This window comes from Choloepus didactylus, chromosome 7 (genome assembly GCF_015220235.1).
Source record: "Choloepus didactylus isolate mChoDid1 chromosome 7, mChoDid1.pri, whole genome shotgun sequence".
NCBI lineage: Eukaryota > Metazoa > Chordata > Mammalia > Pilosa > Megalonychidae > Choloepus > Choloepus didactylus.
Genome location: NC_051313.1, coordinates 138,285,546 through 138,302,369, shown reverse-complemented (window position 1 = coordinate 138,302,369; position 16,824 = coordinate 138,285,546). Strand labels below are relative to the sequence as shown.

The 16,824-nt window shown below is 38.5% G+C and overlaps 1 pseudogene; it reads left to right on the top strand.

Moving 5' to 3' along the window:
* The first annotated feature begins 6,898 nt into the window (after positions 1-6,898).
* LOC119540832 overlaps positions 6,899-16,824 on the top strand; it is a 41,544-nt pseudogene continuing 31,618 nt past the window's right edge.

Genomic DNA, 16,824 nt, shown 5'->3' with positions numbered 1-16,824 from the left:
TCAATTTGATACCTGCACAAGAACACCTGGTCTATTCAGAAGGGGAAAAAAATTAGTCAAACCTGTTGTTGGCTGAATTTTCCAGTAAATTCTGTTAAATTTTGACCTGGGTAGCATTGGGTAGATATGGCTCATTACAAATATGATCAGGGGAAATCCGGAAACAATGGAACTGTCATCACTGAACTAATTCTAATGGTCTGAAAGAGTTAATTCATCTCCTAAAGGGAAGCAATTTACTTTCTATTCCCCTGGAGGATGAGCCAGCCTCTTGCAGAGCTTAATAGGAGGAGGATAATTTTGAACCCGTCCTCCCTCTGCACCCCTGTCTGAAGCCCCCCTGACAGTTGATAAGCCCAAGAAGGGGTTCACTGGAAGGGGCACTGCATATTACTGGGTGTGGGTCCTTCTCAGGTCTGAGGCAGGCTGGGTAATGCTGGATAAATTCATGCATGCAAGCAACAAGCACAAGGACAAATCCCCCGACTTTGTGTGTCTAGATTCCAAATACCTACTCAGATTCTAAGCAGCCCAGCCAGATAAATCTATCAACAAGAGTGGCTAAGGGATACCTGATTTATATGCAACCTCAGCAGTGTATCACTGGGCACAAAGTGCCAGTGTAAACAATTCTGGACAGACTCCAGTTCTGCCTCTGCAGAAAACAGAGACTTTCTCCCTCCAGGACCACAAATGTTCTCACCTGCAAAAGGTGAGAGAGGGAAAGAGGGGAGAGAAGTATTAAGTAGTCAACACATTCCCTTCTAGATACAAGGTTTTTTTAAGGTTTTCACTATGAAAAAGTGTCAAGCATAGATCAATGTACACATAATATTATAATGGCCCCTTTCACCTATCACCCAGCTGCAACCATTAATAATTTCAGCTAATCTTATTTCTGCTCTATCCCCATCCATGCCTCCCCATGTTATCTTGAAGCAAATCCCAGCCATTATATCATTTCATCTGTAAATATTTCAGTGTGTATTTCTAAAAGATAAGGACTCTTTTTTTAACGAAGCACAAAACAATTACTAACCTTAAAAAAAAATCCTTCCTATCATAAACTATTCACTAAGTGTTTAATTATCTCATAAATGTCATAAATTCTATTCCGTTTGTTTGCTTGAACCAGAATGAACATATGGCCGACATACTGTGGTTGGTTGATAATATATGTCAGATTTTTTTCATCTGTATGTTCCCCCTCCATCTGTTTTCCCCACCACCACTGCAATTTTTCCCCACTGCAAATTATTTCTTGAAGAAACTTTTCCTGTAAAGTTTCCGATAGTCTAGATTTTGCTGCTCATATCCTTGTGGTGGCCTCCATTTTCTGTCTTCTTGAAAACTGGAAGTTGGATCAAGAGAGCAGATCAGATACAAATTTGATATTTTGGGCAAGACCACTGCATAGGTTCAACTATACTACCGTAAGAGTCTACCAAAGGCCCCAAATCTAAGATGAGCAACTTACCATGTGCTCTACGTGGTTAGTGGCTTTCAGATGGGGGCAGGAGGAACTGCCTTCAAGGAACCTAGGATCCTGTTAAGGAGGGAAAACAGATACATGTGAAACAATGGAATAATAATAAAGTACAAAACAGTGCCATGACTATAAACGAAATCACATTCCGTGGGTGAGGTCTGCGAAGAAGGCTTCAGGGAAGATAAAGTTCCTGAGGTGGGTTGGAAGGATGGACAGATTTGAGAGAAAAAAAGGCATTCCAGGAAGCGAAAACTATACAAAGAAAAGCACAAATGTTGATGTTAGGGTGCGGGGACAGACAATCACATAGAAAAGCTGAGTACAAAAACATGGGAACATGAAAACCCAGCAGAGAAATAAGGGTTAGAAGAAACCTACTGATATATCGAGAGGTTAAACCAAACCAGCCGTTACTTCTGTTTTGACATATACACTTTGGCAAGATTCTAAAGGTCTTCAAATAGCATGGGTGTATTAGGATCTGATCTCCAAAACCTTTTAATAGAAGAATTGAGGTTTCGCCTAATTGAAATATTTTCCAACTGAGTTGATTCTTTCTAGAGACTAATCACATGAAAAAGTGTTTTGTGAAAAAATACAGTTAGAACCTGATATAGTGTCTAGGATTTGTCACCAAAAGATGAAAAAAAGATTGGCAAAGACTTGATCATTATTGAAGCTGAGCCCTGAGTACATAGAGTTCATTATGCTGTCTACTTTTGCGTGTGTTTGAATCTTTCCATAATAAAAAGTTACTTGTAAACCTGTTACTATTGGGGTCAGGGGTCATTCCCACATTCCATGTTTCCCATGTTATAGGAAAAAAGGATTCACTAGACCAGAAGATATGGTGCTTGTTTCTTCTGTTACTAAGCTGTTTAACTCTGAGTCAATTACTTCACCTCTGTGGCCTCAATTCTCTTCTCTGTAAAATGAGGGAAAAGAGGAAAAGAACTAACATTTATAGAATGCCTACTATGTGCAGGAATTGTGTAATGCACTTTAAATATATGAGCTCAATGACATTGGACTCAGTGTAACCCTATGTTTCATTCCCACTCTAGGCTTCCATGAATTATCCAAACTTTCATTAGTTTTTGGAAAACCCATGTGCCACATATCCTGCTAGGCTCTGGGAACGTACAGATAAAAAAAAAGATGCAGCTCCTGTCTTCAAGGATCTTATAATCTGGAAAGACAGATTAGTAAGCAAGATCAGAATACAGCCGATAAATATTATAATAACTGTTGTTATTGAGCAATAACTAAATAGATAAGATGCCAAAGGTTTTGCACTATTGTTATTATATAACCTCACAATATGACAAAAAGGTGAAGTGGAATAATGGTAGAAATAGAAATTTGCTATGGGATCATGAAAGAGGGATAGACATCCCAGACCAGGGTTTCTGAGAAGGATTTATAGAGAAGACGGTGTCTATGTTAAATCTTAAAGAAGGAGACAAAAAATAAGGTAAGAAAGGAGAACAGCTTCCCAAAAAGCGTGAGCAACTTGTACAAAGACAGAGAGATCTATAGTTCAGTACAGCTGGAGAACAGAATGAGAGCTAGCAAGTGGTAAGAACTGGGGTTCAAGAGAGACAGAAGCCAGGCTTACAAGAGTGTGGCCTATTGAAAGACGTGCCCCAACAAAGCACGCATCTTAATTTTAATCTGTATTCTTGTGGGTGTAAACTCATTTGTACATAGGAAACTTTTAAAATGTATCATTAGTTAAGGTGTGGACTCATTGGTGAATAGGACCTTGGGAGATCCTATTCAGGTGTGATCAACCAAATGACATCAGGCCTTCACACTTATAACTGGAGGCCTTATGAAGGGAGGAAAACGCAACTGAGTCAGAGGGAGAGATGCTGGCCAAGGAACCCCAAGGCTCATGGCAAGCCAGCACCAGAACACTACAGACTGGGGAGAAAGCACAATCTTGTAGGTACCTTGATTTTGTACTTACAGCCTCCAAAACCTGATAAATGTTTATTGTTTAAACCAATGCGCTGTGTGATATTTGTCACAGCAGCCTGGCAAACTAAGGCAAAAGGCATTGCATACCATGGGAATGGGCAGTGGGGGTTAAAAACAGATCTCAGGATCAAATCATCCTTTTTACTACTATTCTTAAAATGACCATATTAATAAAATCTTAAGCAACTGTTCAAAAGTAATGATTTTACAGCAGACTTTAGCCCTAATGGAAATGACTATGAGAAGACGTGCATTTTGGTGACCCCAAGTTAACACACCTATGTTTCCCCCACAAAAGTCCCCCTTACTCTACAGGTATTTGACAAGTGGAATGTTCAATTGACTATTTATACTGAATGGATTTGTGCTGGTTCACAAAATCTTTTGCTCAAAATATTATTCTCTAACACATTGCTTCTATTTGCTTTTCAGAATCAACTCAACCTGAGCAGAAATCTGATTATGAGATTCCACATTGAACTCTCCAGCTGACTTTCTCTGTGCCACCGAATGGATCCTTCCAGATGTGGAAAAAAATTGTGCCACGTAAATTTGTGGACTCACCCACATATGAAGGATTTTAGGACAATGCAACCAAGTTTTCCATATGCAATTCTTTTTATAGCTAATCCTAATCCTTATGTGAACCCAGTTACAGTCTAGAGAAACAGACGACGACAACAGGCTGTGTGTGTGTGGGTGTGTGTGTGCCTATGTCTACATATTAGCTTAATACCCTTAGGTAATATTTGTATATTTCTTACAATACTAATGAACACTGTAGTACCTCAAACAGTTCTGTTTTCATAAAAGGATCAATGAATCATTTTCACATGTTCTTCAGGTTCTTTACTTTTTATGGTATTCATCTTTATACTTTTGCTTATAATATGAAATAATAGTAAAAATCAACAAAAGTCATTCATGCTGTGGAAGTTTGGTTTGTGGGGCAGGGTAGAGACCAGGGGTGCACACAAGGGAATAGTAAGATGGGGATGTGCGACCTAGGTCACTTCCACTATTGCTTAGTGAGATGCTTCACAGGCCAGAAAGTGCTATAAAACCAGAGCTCAGCACCTGAAATCTTTAAGCATGGCCCACTCTATGGCGGTGGAGTTTGAGGTGAACTTAGATGTCATAAAGCAACACAAAAAGTTAGCAATTTGATCTGGTGACAACAAAGTAAGTGATACCCTCCAGTGTACTGAAAAATGTGCGGTGAGCATCGTGAAGGAAATTCTGGTCCTACTTTTTTGGGGACAGGTAACTTTGCATTTGGAGTTTAGTGTTCAGCTCTGGGTATCATAATGTCTTAAAAGCAACTCTGGAAGTAATTAAAATGGGAAATGTTAACTCTCGTACATATGTTAGCACAATATATACGTTTTTTAAACAAAAGCATCTCTGGGGTGCCTGGTGACAAGAAGAATCAATTTTCATTATATTCTATTTTATTTAGTTTGAGTGTTTTACAGTATTGGTTAGCATATAAGTTCACCTGCAAATAACAGTGATCCACCTCCCCCCAAAATGACTTAAACATGACAGTAGTTTATTTCTATCTCAGAGAAACTATAGGGAGGTAGGAACAGTGGGTGCTCCAGTCGCCATTCTGCCACCCCTAGATGTTGCCCTGAATACACACCCAGCTGTTGCTACAAGTTGCACGACAGAGAACGGCGTGAAGAAGACACACATCACCCCTTTTGAAAGATGCATCCCAGGAGTCGCATTTCCACTGACCAGTGTTAATCACAAGGCCATAAGTAGCTGCAAAGCTTACTGGAAGATTTTTTGAAATGTAGTCTTATTATGTGACAATGGGATTCTATGACAAGGAAGAAGGGTAGAGAGCATCTATGGAGGGGCCCCTATCACTCTCTACCACATACATTTTACTTTTTCTAAATTGAGAAAAAAGAAAGGTTGGGACTACTAATTAGAAGGTTGAGCCCTTGATCTTGGGCCTTGCCCTTGTGAAGCTTGTTACTGCAAAGGAAAGGCTAAGCCTACTTATAATTGTGCCTAAGAGTCTCCTCCAAAGAACCTCTCTTGTTGCTCAAACGTGGCCTCTCTCTCTAAGCTCACTTAGTAGGTGAACTCACTGCCCTCCCGCCATACATGGGACATGACTCCCAGGGGTGAAAATCTCCCTGGCAATGTGGGACATGACTCCCAGGGGTGTCTTGACCAAAATGGGGAAGAGAAATGATACAAAATAAAGTTTCAGTGGCTGGGGACTTCAAATGGAGTCAAGAGGTCACTCTGGAGGTTGTTCTTATGCATAATATAGATATCCCTTTTTAGTTTTTAGTGTATTGGAGTGGCTAGAAGGAAATACCTGAAACTGTTGAACTACAACCCTTGATTCTTGAAGACGATTGTATAACTATGTAGCTTACATGGGGTGATTGTGTGATTGTGAAAACCTTGTGGTTCACATTCCCTCCATCCAGTATATGGATGGATGGGTAGAAAAATGTGAACAAAAATTAAATGAAAAATTAAATGTTCAAAAATTGATTTTGGTGATGAATGCACAACTATATGATGGTACCATGAACAATTGATTGTACACTGTGGATGATTGTAGGGTATGTGAATATATTTCAATAAAACTAAATTGAAAAAAAAAAGGAAGGCAGGAATAAAGAAAGAAAGAGAGAAGGAGAAAAAGAAAGAAAAACTAGCTCTAACAGAGGGGAATCTCCCCACACGTCACTTGGCCAATGCCTAGTCCTCTGTCTTGACTTCACTTAAGTCAGTTCCTCAAGACCCTTTCTTGGATTTTCCATTTCTCTTCTCCACCCCAACCACTTCCAATCTAGATTAGTCTTTGCTGTTATTCTCATCACAGCTCTTCTCTTCAGAGCACTCACCAGGCTTGAAATTAATTATTTTCTTGTATAACTATTTGTGGTCCTGTCTGCCTCATAAACTACACCTTAAGCTCTGTGAGGACAGGGGTGGGGTCTGTCTTATTCACAAGGACACCTGGTAAGCACTTAATGCAAATTTATCAAATCAATTCATAGATGAATGAAAAAGTAGAGTTTGCTCAAGGTCACACAATTAGTACAGAAGCAAGAGTGGAATTAGATCTTCAGACACTTACTTTCTTCTTACCATACGACACCACTTTTACGGGTAATAGAATGAGGCCCAGAGAACAAAGTAAGTGACTTCTGTGAGTTTGTGCAGATAATTAGTGGCAGGACAAGACCTGGAATCTAGAATGTTTACTGCTTAGCTCAGTCTCTTTCCACTCTAACATAAAAATGCATTTATTTCCAAGCCCAAGGCACAACTATTGCAGGGAAACCCATGATGTTCACAAAAAGATTCTCAATCGCGGGCAGAAATAACTTATTTGAATTCATTTTGATTTTGAAAATCAATCAGAACCTATCTGCCTCCATTGCTGCCATGGCGCCCGTGAAAAACTTGTGGCGAGAAAAAAAAAAGGAGGTTCTGAAGTTCACCCTTGTATGTACCCACCATGTAGAAGATGGAATCGTGGATGCTGCCAATTTTGAGCAGTTTCTTCAAGAACCAAAGTTAATGAAAAAGCAGGTAATCTCAATGGAGGGGTTGTAACCATTGAAAGTAGCAAGAACAAGACTACCACAAGCTTAGAAATGCCTTTTTCCAAAAGGTATTCAAAATATCTCACCAAAAAATATTTGTGATTGGTTGTGTATAGTTGCTAATAGCAAACAAAGCTATGAATTAACATTACATCCAGATTAACCCAGGACACAGAGAAAAGGAAGATGAGGACCAAAACTCACTTCTCTGGCAATGTTTTGTATGGGAACCAAAAATAAATAAATAAATAAATAAATACAAATCAATCAGAAACATCAAACATCAAATATAATGTGTAAACCTTGAGTGGATTCTAAATCAGAGCAGAAAAAAGCTGTAAAAGGTATGTTGAATATATTTGGGGGACAACTGGGGAAATTTAATACGGACTGTATTGAATTAATGTTAATTTCCTTGGTTGCGATAATGATGTTATGCTTAGGTAGGAGAATGTCCCTTTTCTTAGGAGATGCAGGATAAAGTATTGGTGGGGAGAGGGGAGAGAGGGTAGATTGTTATGATGTCTGCAACATACTTTCAGATGATTTAGCAAAAATATGTGTAATTATATAGAAAGAACAAAATAAAGCCAATGTGGCAAAATGTTAAAAATTGGTGGATCTAGGAGAATGGTTTGTGTTTGTTCAATGTAACCTTCTTTCAACTTTCCTTTAGGTTTGAATATCCTCCACAAAAATTAAGATAAAAATTTCCATCCAAATTTTTGGGAGATAGACATGTGTTCCCTAAAGAATACATCTCCTTTGAGCTCCAGACATATACGTCTATCTTAGTTTGCCGGGGCTGCTATGACAAATACCACACACTGGTTGGCTTAAGCAAGCAAGAATTTATTGTTCCATGGTTTTGGAGACTAGAAGTCCAAAACCATGCTTTCTCCCATTCTGTTACTGGCCATGCTTTCTCCCATTCTGTTACTGGCTTGCCATAATCCCTGGGATTCCTTGGCTTGCTTCTCTACTGCGGTCACATGGTAATCTGCTTCATTCTCTGGTTTCTGCTGACTTCTAGCGTCTACTGACTCCTGTGCCAAATTTCTTTGCTCATAAGGACTTCAGTCATATGGATTAAGGCCCACCCTGATTCACTTCGGCCTCATCTAAACAGGGCCTTTGAACATCCTATTCACAAGTGGGTCCACACCATGACTAATAATAATATCTTCAATTGTCCTATTGACAAATGGATTCATTAAGTCTTGAACGTGTCTTTTATGTGGGGCATGATTCAATTACCAATCACCTCCAACTGCCTACTTGGAATCTGCTTTTGGATATCTAAAAGGAACCTCAAACTCAACAGGCTCAGAACCAAATGTCTTGGTTCTCATGACCGTCATCCCCACTGAACTCTTCCAGTGATTCCATCTTTGGTTAAAGAAGCCACCATTTTATCTAGTGGTACAAGCTGCTGTCCAACTCCTCACAAACCTCTCCACCCTAACACCTTCCCATCCATCGTAAAGTCCTGTTGTTTTTACCCTCTAAACTTTTCATTCACTCTCTATTTCTCTCCAAATCACCATGACTCAAGTCCCGTCACTATTGTTTCTTATCTAGACTTCTGCAATAGCTTCCCTCTGGCTCTAATGGCATCCAGTCCTTCAGCCCTTCATATCATCTTCCACACTGTGGTCAGAGTGATCTGCAGCTAAGATAAAACACAGTCCTCTTCACGGGTTCGACTTGCATGGCCTCTGTCTCTTCAGTCTCATTGAGCAACACCTGCTCTTTCCTGTGTCCCTTCCAACTATATCAGCTTGTTTCCAGTCCATCTTACTTAGCTATGTTCCCTTCTCTCAGAGAACTTTCCCCCAGGCTTTCCCCTCTGCCTGGAATGCTCTGTATCAGTTTCCTATTGCTGCATAGCAAACCTCCTCAAAACCTAGTGGTTTGAAATGGCAACCATGTTATTTGCTCCCAATTCTGTGAATCAGCAATTTGGGCTAGGCTCAGCCTGGAGGCTCTTCTGCTGCTCACGTGGGTTACTCACGTGGATTCCTAGACTGGGGCTGGAGGGTCAAAGATGGCCTCACTCACAGGTCTGGTGGTTACTGTGAATTTCATAGATGGACACCACTGCAATCATAAATAACTCTATAGGGCATGTGATTAGATAAATATTACTGTAAAGAATTCCATAGATTCACCTGGAACTCTAATATTGTTTGTCCTGACCACACAAAACAGGAGTTTACATTGAGTTCAACCTGGAAGATAGTGTTGATCTGTGTATAGGAGAGAGATGCTTACCTCTTCCTCCTGAGGAAGCAATGGGATCTTGATCATCACACCAATTACTATTGATTAATGCTTATTAGTTTAATCAGCAGGGACTAAGGCATTTTCCCCAACAATCTGAATTAGACAAAAGATATTACATGATCCATTTGGGGACAAATTGTAATAATACAACTGATTTTTTGGAACTCCCTTTGCACATCCTGAATTGGCTCTGCCAGTGAGTATTAGAAGAACATGTTATAAAAATATTCTGTTGCTTTTAAAACATAATTGACCTTGTGAGAGGCCATGCACTCTTGGCATCCATTCCTCATACAATGTTTTCTTTGTCTCTACCAATCATGTATGTTTAACATGCACATTTCAAATAATGGCAAGAATTCTTAAACAATTAAAGCTTTAATTTATAATTGTCCTCTGGAGATTGAAATCCAAGTCACTATATTCTAAGTCAAAGCATAAGATAACTAATATGTCTCCCAAATGTTTTTGTTACTCTTGCCTTCTCCCCAAATTTTTATTAGTAACTCCATTCCAACGTTACCAAAGTATAACTTTAAAAAAAAATTAATACACCAGGAAAAACTTTAAACTCTATAAAGATGGTAGAAAGACTCAAAGAGAAGATCTATTAATTGTAATGGTCATTTAACACTAGAATGGAAAACTAAGGAAAGTTGTATTACCTCTTTGCTGGAGAAGATTAAAAATAGATAGGATGGACGTCCTGTGCCCTGGATGATTTATGCCCTCAGATGTCCTGGGAGAAAGTCTTGACCACCCCTCTTGAATTACCTTCCAGCTTTAATATTATATTTAAAAGTTAAACCAGACCCCTGAGGTCAAATTGTGTTTCTGTAGTATTTCTATATACGTAAATATCAGAGAGGTAACCTGATTCAAATATCAAAGTGTGTGACCCGAGGTGGTCTCCCAGCTTAAGAGTGGGGTGAGAAAAGGGCAAGATTTTCACTGTTGATTAATTGGGAAACAAGCATCAGGAATAATAGCCCCTCTTTGTCTATTCCTCTAGTGTTTTCACCAAAGACAGGCCCAACATATTACTTTCTTTTTTTTTTAAGATACATTATCCAAGAATGTGAGCAGGAGTAGCCTCAAATGTACTCAGAAAAAGCAATAGGGTGTTTATAAAATTGATCTGAATGGAAATGTCTATCACTGCTGCCTTGATAAAAGCTTCTGAAATATGGTCAGTGTACCCATGGGAGCCATCAATTTATGGCCACTCATGAAATACCCACAAAACCAGTAATATTTAGGGAGTCTTCATAATTAATCGGGTGTGGAGAGAACAACCAGAAGAAAAAAAAAAATGCCATACATCATTTTAGAGCCTTAAACAGTCTGAAAAAGGATTTTGATTAGTTTTTGTTCTTATTTCAGAAAAAGCCACTTTAAGAACAAGGACAGAAATGAAGCACCTCTTAGAGTATCCTGGAATGATGAAAGTTCTTTCATCATCTGCTTGTGAAGTACATCTCTAAAGGATCCTATTCAGAAAGGGCTGTGAACAAAGGAGAGAATGGAAATACCAATTAATTTGGAAGCTCTCTGCTTCTACACGGTTCCGCGCATGTTGCTCGGCTTCTGGTTTTACTTCTCTTCCATTTTCACCCAAAGTGGGTTGATTGTTACCATATTTATGAACTGTTCCAGGCTCTTTAGTTTAAACAGAAAAATGTAAACCAAAAGATCATGCCTTTACCCTCGAGAAGTTAGAAGAGGGCAGATATTATAAAGCAATTTGAAAAAACATCAAGTGCTAAAAACATCCATATCAGTGCTATCTGTAGGCTGAAAAAATGGAAACAACCTAATTATCCAATTATAGGGGTTTGTAAAAGTGGAGTGACCAGTTTATCCTGGTTTGCCCAGGACTTTCCAGAAAGTTATATTTCCCCAGAGAACCCCTTCAGACTTAGGAAAATGGTGCTGATTGGTTGGTTGCCCTATAACAATACAGTTGAGTACTGTGCAGTTTTCATTTTAAAATCTGCTGATAAAGATTTTTTAATGATATGCGGAAGTGTTTATGATATGTCAAACAAAAACAAAATGCAGAATTCAAAATGCTGTAATCATAATCACAGTGAATTAAAAAAATTATATAGGAAAAAATGGTACAAAATATGTCAAAAAGTTAACAGCAGTTTCCTCTGCATAGTGGAATTGTGGGGAATTTTCTTTTGTGCTTCTTTCAACTTTAAAGCACTTTCCAAAATTTTGTACCAATGAAAATGTGTTGCTTATTCAGGAAAAAAAATGTAAGGGAACAACTAGGTAATACATTTCAGGATGGAGATTAGCCTCTTGAGTTCCTACTACTTTTACTTTCATAGAATAAAAACAAACAAAAAAACAGCACTTAATTATTTACTATGTGCTGAACATCACTACTCATTTAAGCATTATTCCTTAAAATATAACTACAACATAGGCAATACTATAATCCCACCTTTCAGATAAAGAAAGTAAAGCTCTCAGAGATGAAATTATTTGACAGCTTGAAAGTGGAGGAGCTGGCATTCAAAGTACACTCTGAACCTCTGTATTGTCTACAATAGACCCTTACCAGCTTGATCAATATCTGCTGCCCCATGTTCTGGGGTACCCCATTATTTCCTCCAAAAATGTTCACTATATAACTTTTAGATTCCCTCAAGTTGCTAACTTGCATGAATGGAAGAAAGTTTGAGACAAAGTGATGATAAGTACATAGAAGATGGCACACCCAAAAACAAAACAAAAAGGTAATTATTAACAAGGAAAACAAAGTTTGGAAAAGGAATGAAAATTAATCACATTATACCATATGGCTAATTTATGATTAGCATTTACATAGTAACAAAAAGTACATACTGCGTAATTTATTGTCACTAGATCAAGTACATACTGCATATTGAACCAAACTAAATGATAGTAAATAACATATTGGGGGAGCGAAAAAAACATATTTTTTGGGGGGAGCAGAAAGTGTGTATGTTGTAGGTTAGGCAGTGGGAGAGAGGTAGGGGCTCACTTCCTGTTGGGAAATCAATTGGTCATTGCTAAAATTGAGAAATCAAGAAGTAGGCATATAACTTGTAATTTAAAATTATGAAAATAAGTACTCAAAGAATCAACTAAAAGTGTTGAAAGTGTCTGGGGAATAGGAAATGGAAAGAGATAATTAGGGGTTGCTGTTTTTGGTAATAAGCTTTGTAGAACTCTTTGACCCTTGAAATTAGGTACATGAAAAGTTTTTTAAAAATCAAAACAGAATAAAATTAAAATAATACAGTAAGCACCCAGGTGCATATATCTTTGCACTTGTGAGAAAATAATTTACAAAACCTGGGGGAAGGAGGCTCAATTGAGAAGGGATGTTTTAAATTTTGGTGTATATGGTACAACAGGGATCCAGAAAGTTTAGATAGGTTTAAATTATAATCAATAAATACATGATGGTATCTGTTTCCCTACTTCCTTACCAATTGTTGTCAATTTTTCTTCTTTGGCAATAGGATAGATATAATCTGTCATTTCATTTGCATTCTTTATTAGTAAAATCATTTCCTTCACTAGTGACTATATAAATGAGATTATTATTGGCTATTTCTTTGTATTCTTTTGTGAATTGCCTGTTTATATCCTTTGCCATTTTGTTCTTTTATGCTTTTTCTTATTGACTAATAAAGAGTTCTTTATGTGTTATAGATATTAACCATATGTTTGTCATATACTTTGGAAAATGTTTTCCAAGTTTGTCTTTGTATTTTGTTTATAGTGATTTTTTTTCCATACAGAAGTTTTTCGTTAGCATGCACCTTTTGTGTCATGTTTAGAAAGTCTTTCTCCCTATCAAAATTATTTTTCAATCATCCATATTTGTATAGCACATCCATATTTCATTCCTTAATTGTAATTTTTACCTGTTTGAATTAATAGTAATAGTTAAAAAGTGAAACAGTGATAAATCATCCATTTCTAATAGGTTCTGAGGGTTTTAAATTGGGGAGGTGATTCTTGCCCCCTGAATATGTACCAAATCACACAACGTAACTTTTAGATTCTAATTTGTTTTCTCTATTTTTAGTTGAAATTAGTGATCTCTTTCCCTTATTTTTAATTTTTGAATGTTTCCAATAGCAATCAATTATTTTAAAACATGAATTACACATTTAATTACTTGAAATTAAACTGATATTTCAGTGATTTTTTGGCATTCAGACTGTGTGCTTATTTTACAAGTTCTTGCCACCATGGCTTTTGAAGTCTGAGCTCAGTATCATGGGCATTTTCTAGAAATGTATAGCATGGTGGGGTTTTAGGAAAGAAGGGATATTTTTGGTCAGTAATCAGGGTGAGTATATCCCCATGTTCTAGCTTCTGTTAGCTTTTGACATATGAAGAGAAAAAAATGGGGGGAATTTGTAATAAGATCTGTCTGCTCTAAAACATAACTGCTCACAAAGAAATACTATGATAGTTTCCTCAAAATAATGATTAAAATTTCTGGAACCCCTTTACTAATTTCTGATGCTCCCCATCTGTGTGTGTGCTCCGTCGACCTCAACTGTGTTGTAAATCAATTAGAAATGCCCAGAAACATAAGCGTGATTCCCGTCATGGACAGTACATGCCTGAAAAGGAAACCGCATGAGACAGGCTATAGGGTTAAGGAGGACATAGCCATTTCTCAAAAAAAGAGAAACAACCCAGGAACTGAACCATGGGGAAAAGAGCCACGACAAATTTTAGTAATCTTAGTTGAACTTTGAGACAAAAATAAAATATATATTTTTTAATGCAGTGTGCCAGAGTAGAGAAAAACACAATAACAGTCCTGATTTTTCCATTGACTTATGAGTAAAAGCAACTCAGTTTAGTTTTAATAAATATTAATGCAGTGTCTATCATGTGTCGGACTCTGAGTGGGGTACAGGGCTGATAAAAATAATGATGGCATGATTTCTGACCTAAAGGGAACTATAATTTGGGGGATTCTGCTAATTTCAATATTCAGGGGAATTGCTATGTATGGATTCACTGTGTCCTGTGGAGTATGGAGGCTTAGAGCAAGCTGGGGTTGGGGGAAGGCACCAGGGGGGCTGCTACCTGGGTAGGAGTGAACTGGGGGAAACCTGCATGGCAAAGCCATCAGGACATAAAACAATATGGTGTCCACAGAGGGATAACAAGGAATTTGCCATTACTAGAGCCACAAAAGGAAGGAATAAACTGAAGGGAACAAAGCCTGAAAAGGTAGGTCCTAAAAAGTCTTACAGGCCCTGTTTCCAGTTTATTCTGTTTGTCGTGGAGAGGAGCCATGGAGGATATGAGGCAAGGGAAAAATAAGTAGCAAGTTTTTTTATGTCTATGGGCTCCTATAAATAGGGGTGTAGAATATTTAGCTTCTGAAGTCCTGCATATGTAGGAGTCAATAATTCTATAAATAGAAACATGTTCACACTCATCATCAGTTGATTTATTTGTACATTCAAGCCAGACCTCATACAGAGGGGAAAAAACGGATTATTTTAATAATAAAAAATAGAATGTAAGAAAGTGGAAAATAATCAGAATTTAGCTTTTGAGTCAGATAAACTTTCTGCCCAGGTGATTCTAAATAAGATATTTAACCTCCCTAAATCTCGGTTTGCTTATCGGCACACAAGGCTAAAATGCACCTCACAGAATTGTTGAAGGATTAAATGAGGTGATATGTGCAAGCAATTCATCAATCAAGACTTGCTTGGCTCAAATATTAGAAACCCAATTAAAGCTACTTTAAGAAAAAGGAATTTATTGGCGCCCATAAACTGTGAATGTATGGACGCCCACTTTATCCTGTATGTTGTTTTCATTCTCTTTCTGCAATGGGCTTCTTTCACAGGTAAGAAAAATGTCCACCAATACTGCCAGTCATCCCACATTCCAGCCTAGCAACTCCAGTAGAAAAAGGAAGCTTTCTTCTCCCAGAGAGAATGTAGCCTTCCCAGGGAAGGACTCTGATTGGGCCTGTTAAGTCATGTGCCTCCCCATTAGTAGACTGCCTGGCCAGGTCCTGATGCAGGCAATCATCTGTGGATGTCACACAGGCTGGAGGACAGTTTTGAAGTATGCTGGTGCTTTTATGTATAGGGAAACAATGCAAAGAAAAAGGTCTATGGACATATAACACTCTTCTTCCAGTGGAATCATGGTACGTTTGCTCACTTCTTTGCACCCTTCTGTATTTTCCCAGTATTCTAGAAGGAGCTGTATTAATTTGACAACAGGGGGTTAATATGACACAAACCAATTGGAAAAAGAGATGTCACTAATGAAACTAGGAAATCAACAAAGTCTTCATCAGGGAGGTTTAGGATATCTCTCAAACCACATGAAGCATAGTGGAATGTAAGTGCCATTTCCAAGTTATGATGTGATTAATTGAAATAGATATCTGAGACAAGGTTGTTGTGATGGAATGGAAGGGGGTGAAAGGATCCAGCTGGTACGAGAGGGAAGGGGCTTTTGCACAGTTTTCTGGGAAAGGAACACCAGTAATCAACCTTGTCAACTTAGCTTCCTGCTCCAAGGAGAATCTCAACTCTAATGGACTGGATTGGCAGGATCTCCACAGAGAGACCCCTGGAGAAGGGGAAGAGGTAGTCCCTGTCCCTGCTGTAGGGTGTCTGGGTGCACCTTTCCTCCTTTCCTTTCATTCCCAGCTCTCCTAGCACTCTCAGGGGCTGAGCCCAGTCTCCCAGGTGCACCTACTTAATCCACAGGTAGCTGTCCCTGGTTATCCAGCCAGGACAAATTCCAGCTGAGATCTAAGAACTGGGGTTTTGACTTTTGCACGTATTCAAGAAACTAGGAAAGTTCAATGTGCCTATTGTATGGTAGAAGATGGGAAGAATAGAATAAGATGAGCTACAAAAGGTGAGCAGGGATTTAGGACAGAATATGGATTATTCCAAGTGAAAAGGAAAGCCATGATAGGGTTCCTGAGCTTGGGTTCCCCCAGACAGCAGAGCCAGAAACAAAAACTTGTGTTTTCAGGTTATTTGCTTGGAATGATCCCAGGAAAGAGGGGAGACCAAGAGAGTAAGACAGGAAAGGAGGAAAAATCAATGTAAGGTCGCCACTTAAAACAAAAGCAACTGGGACTTCACCCACTGCCACCTCCTGAGAAGTGCACAGAATGTCTGACGGAAGGGAAGTGGGACTGTTTGTCATTTGGCTCAAACTCCCCCAGCTGGAATCAGAAGTGAGGCTGAGCTGACAGAGGATTTTGAGCTGGGAAATAATGAGGTCCAATATGAGATTTTTTTAAAAGGATTCCTCTGGCTATTATCTGGAGAATAGATTTGAGGACTGCAGGGATAGAAATATACAAGACCAATAAGGAAGTTGTCAAGTAGTCCTGGGGAGATGATGAGGGCCCTGTCAAAACCTGACTCCCCAAATATCACCCACTCAACCCTGTGGATAAGACAAAGCTGTTTATTG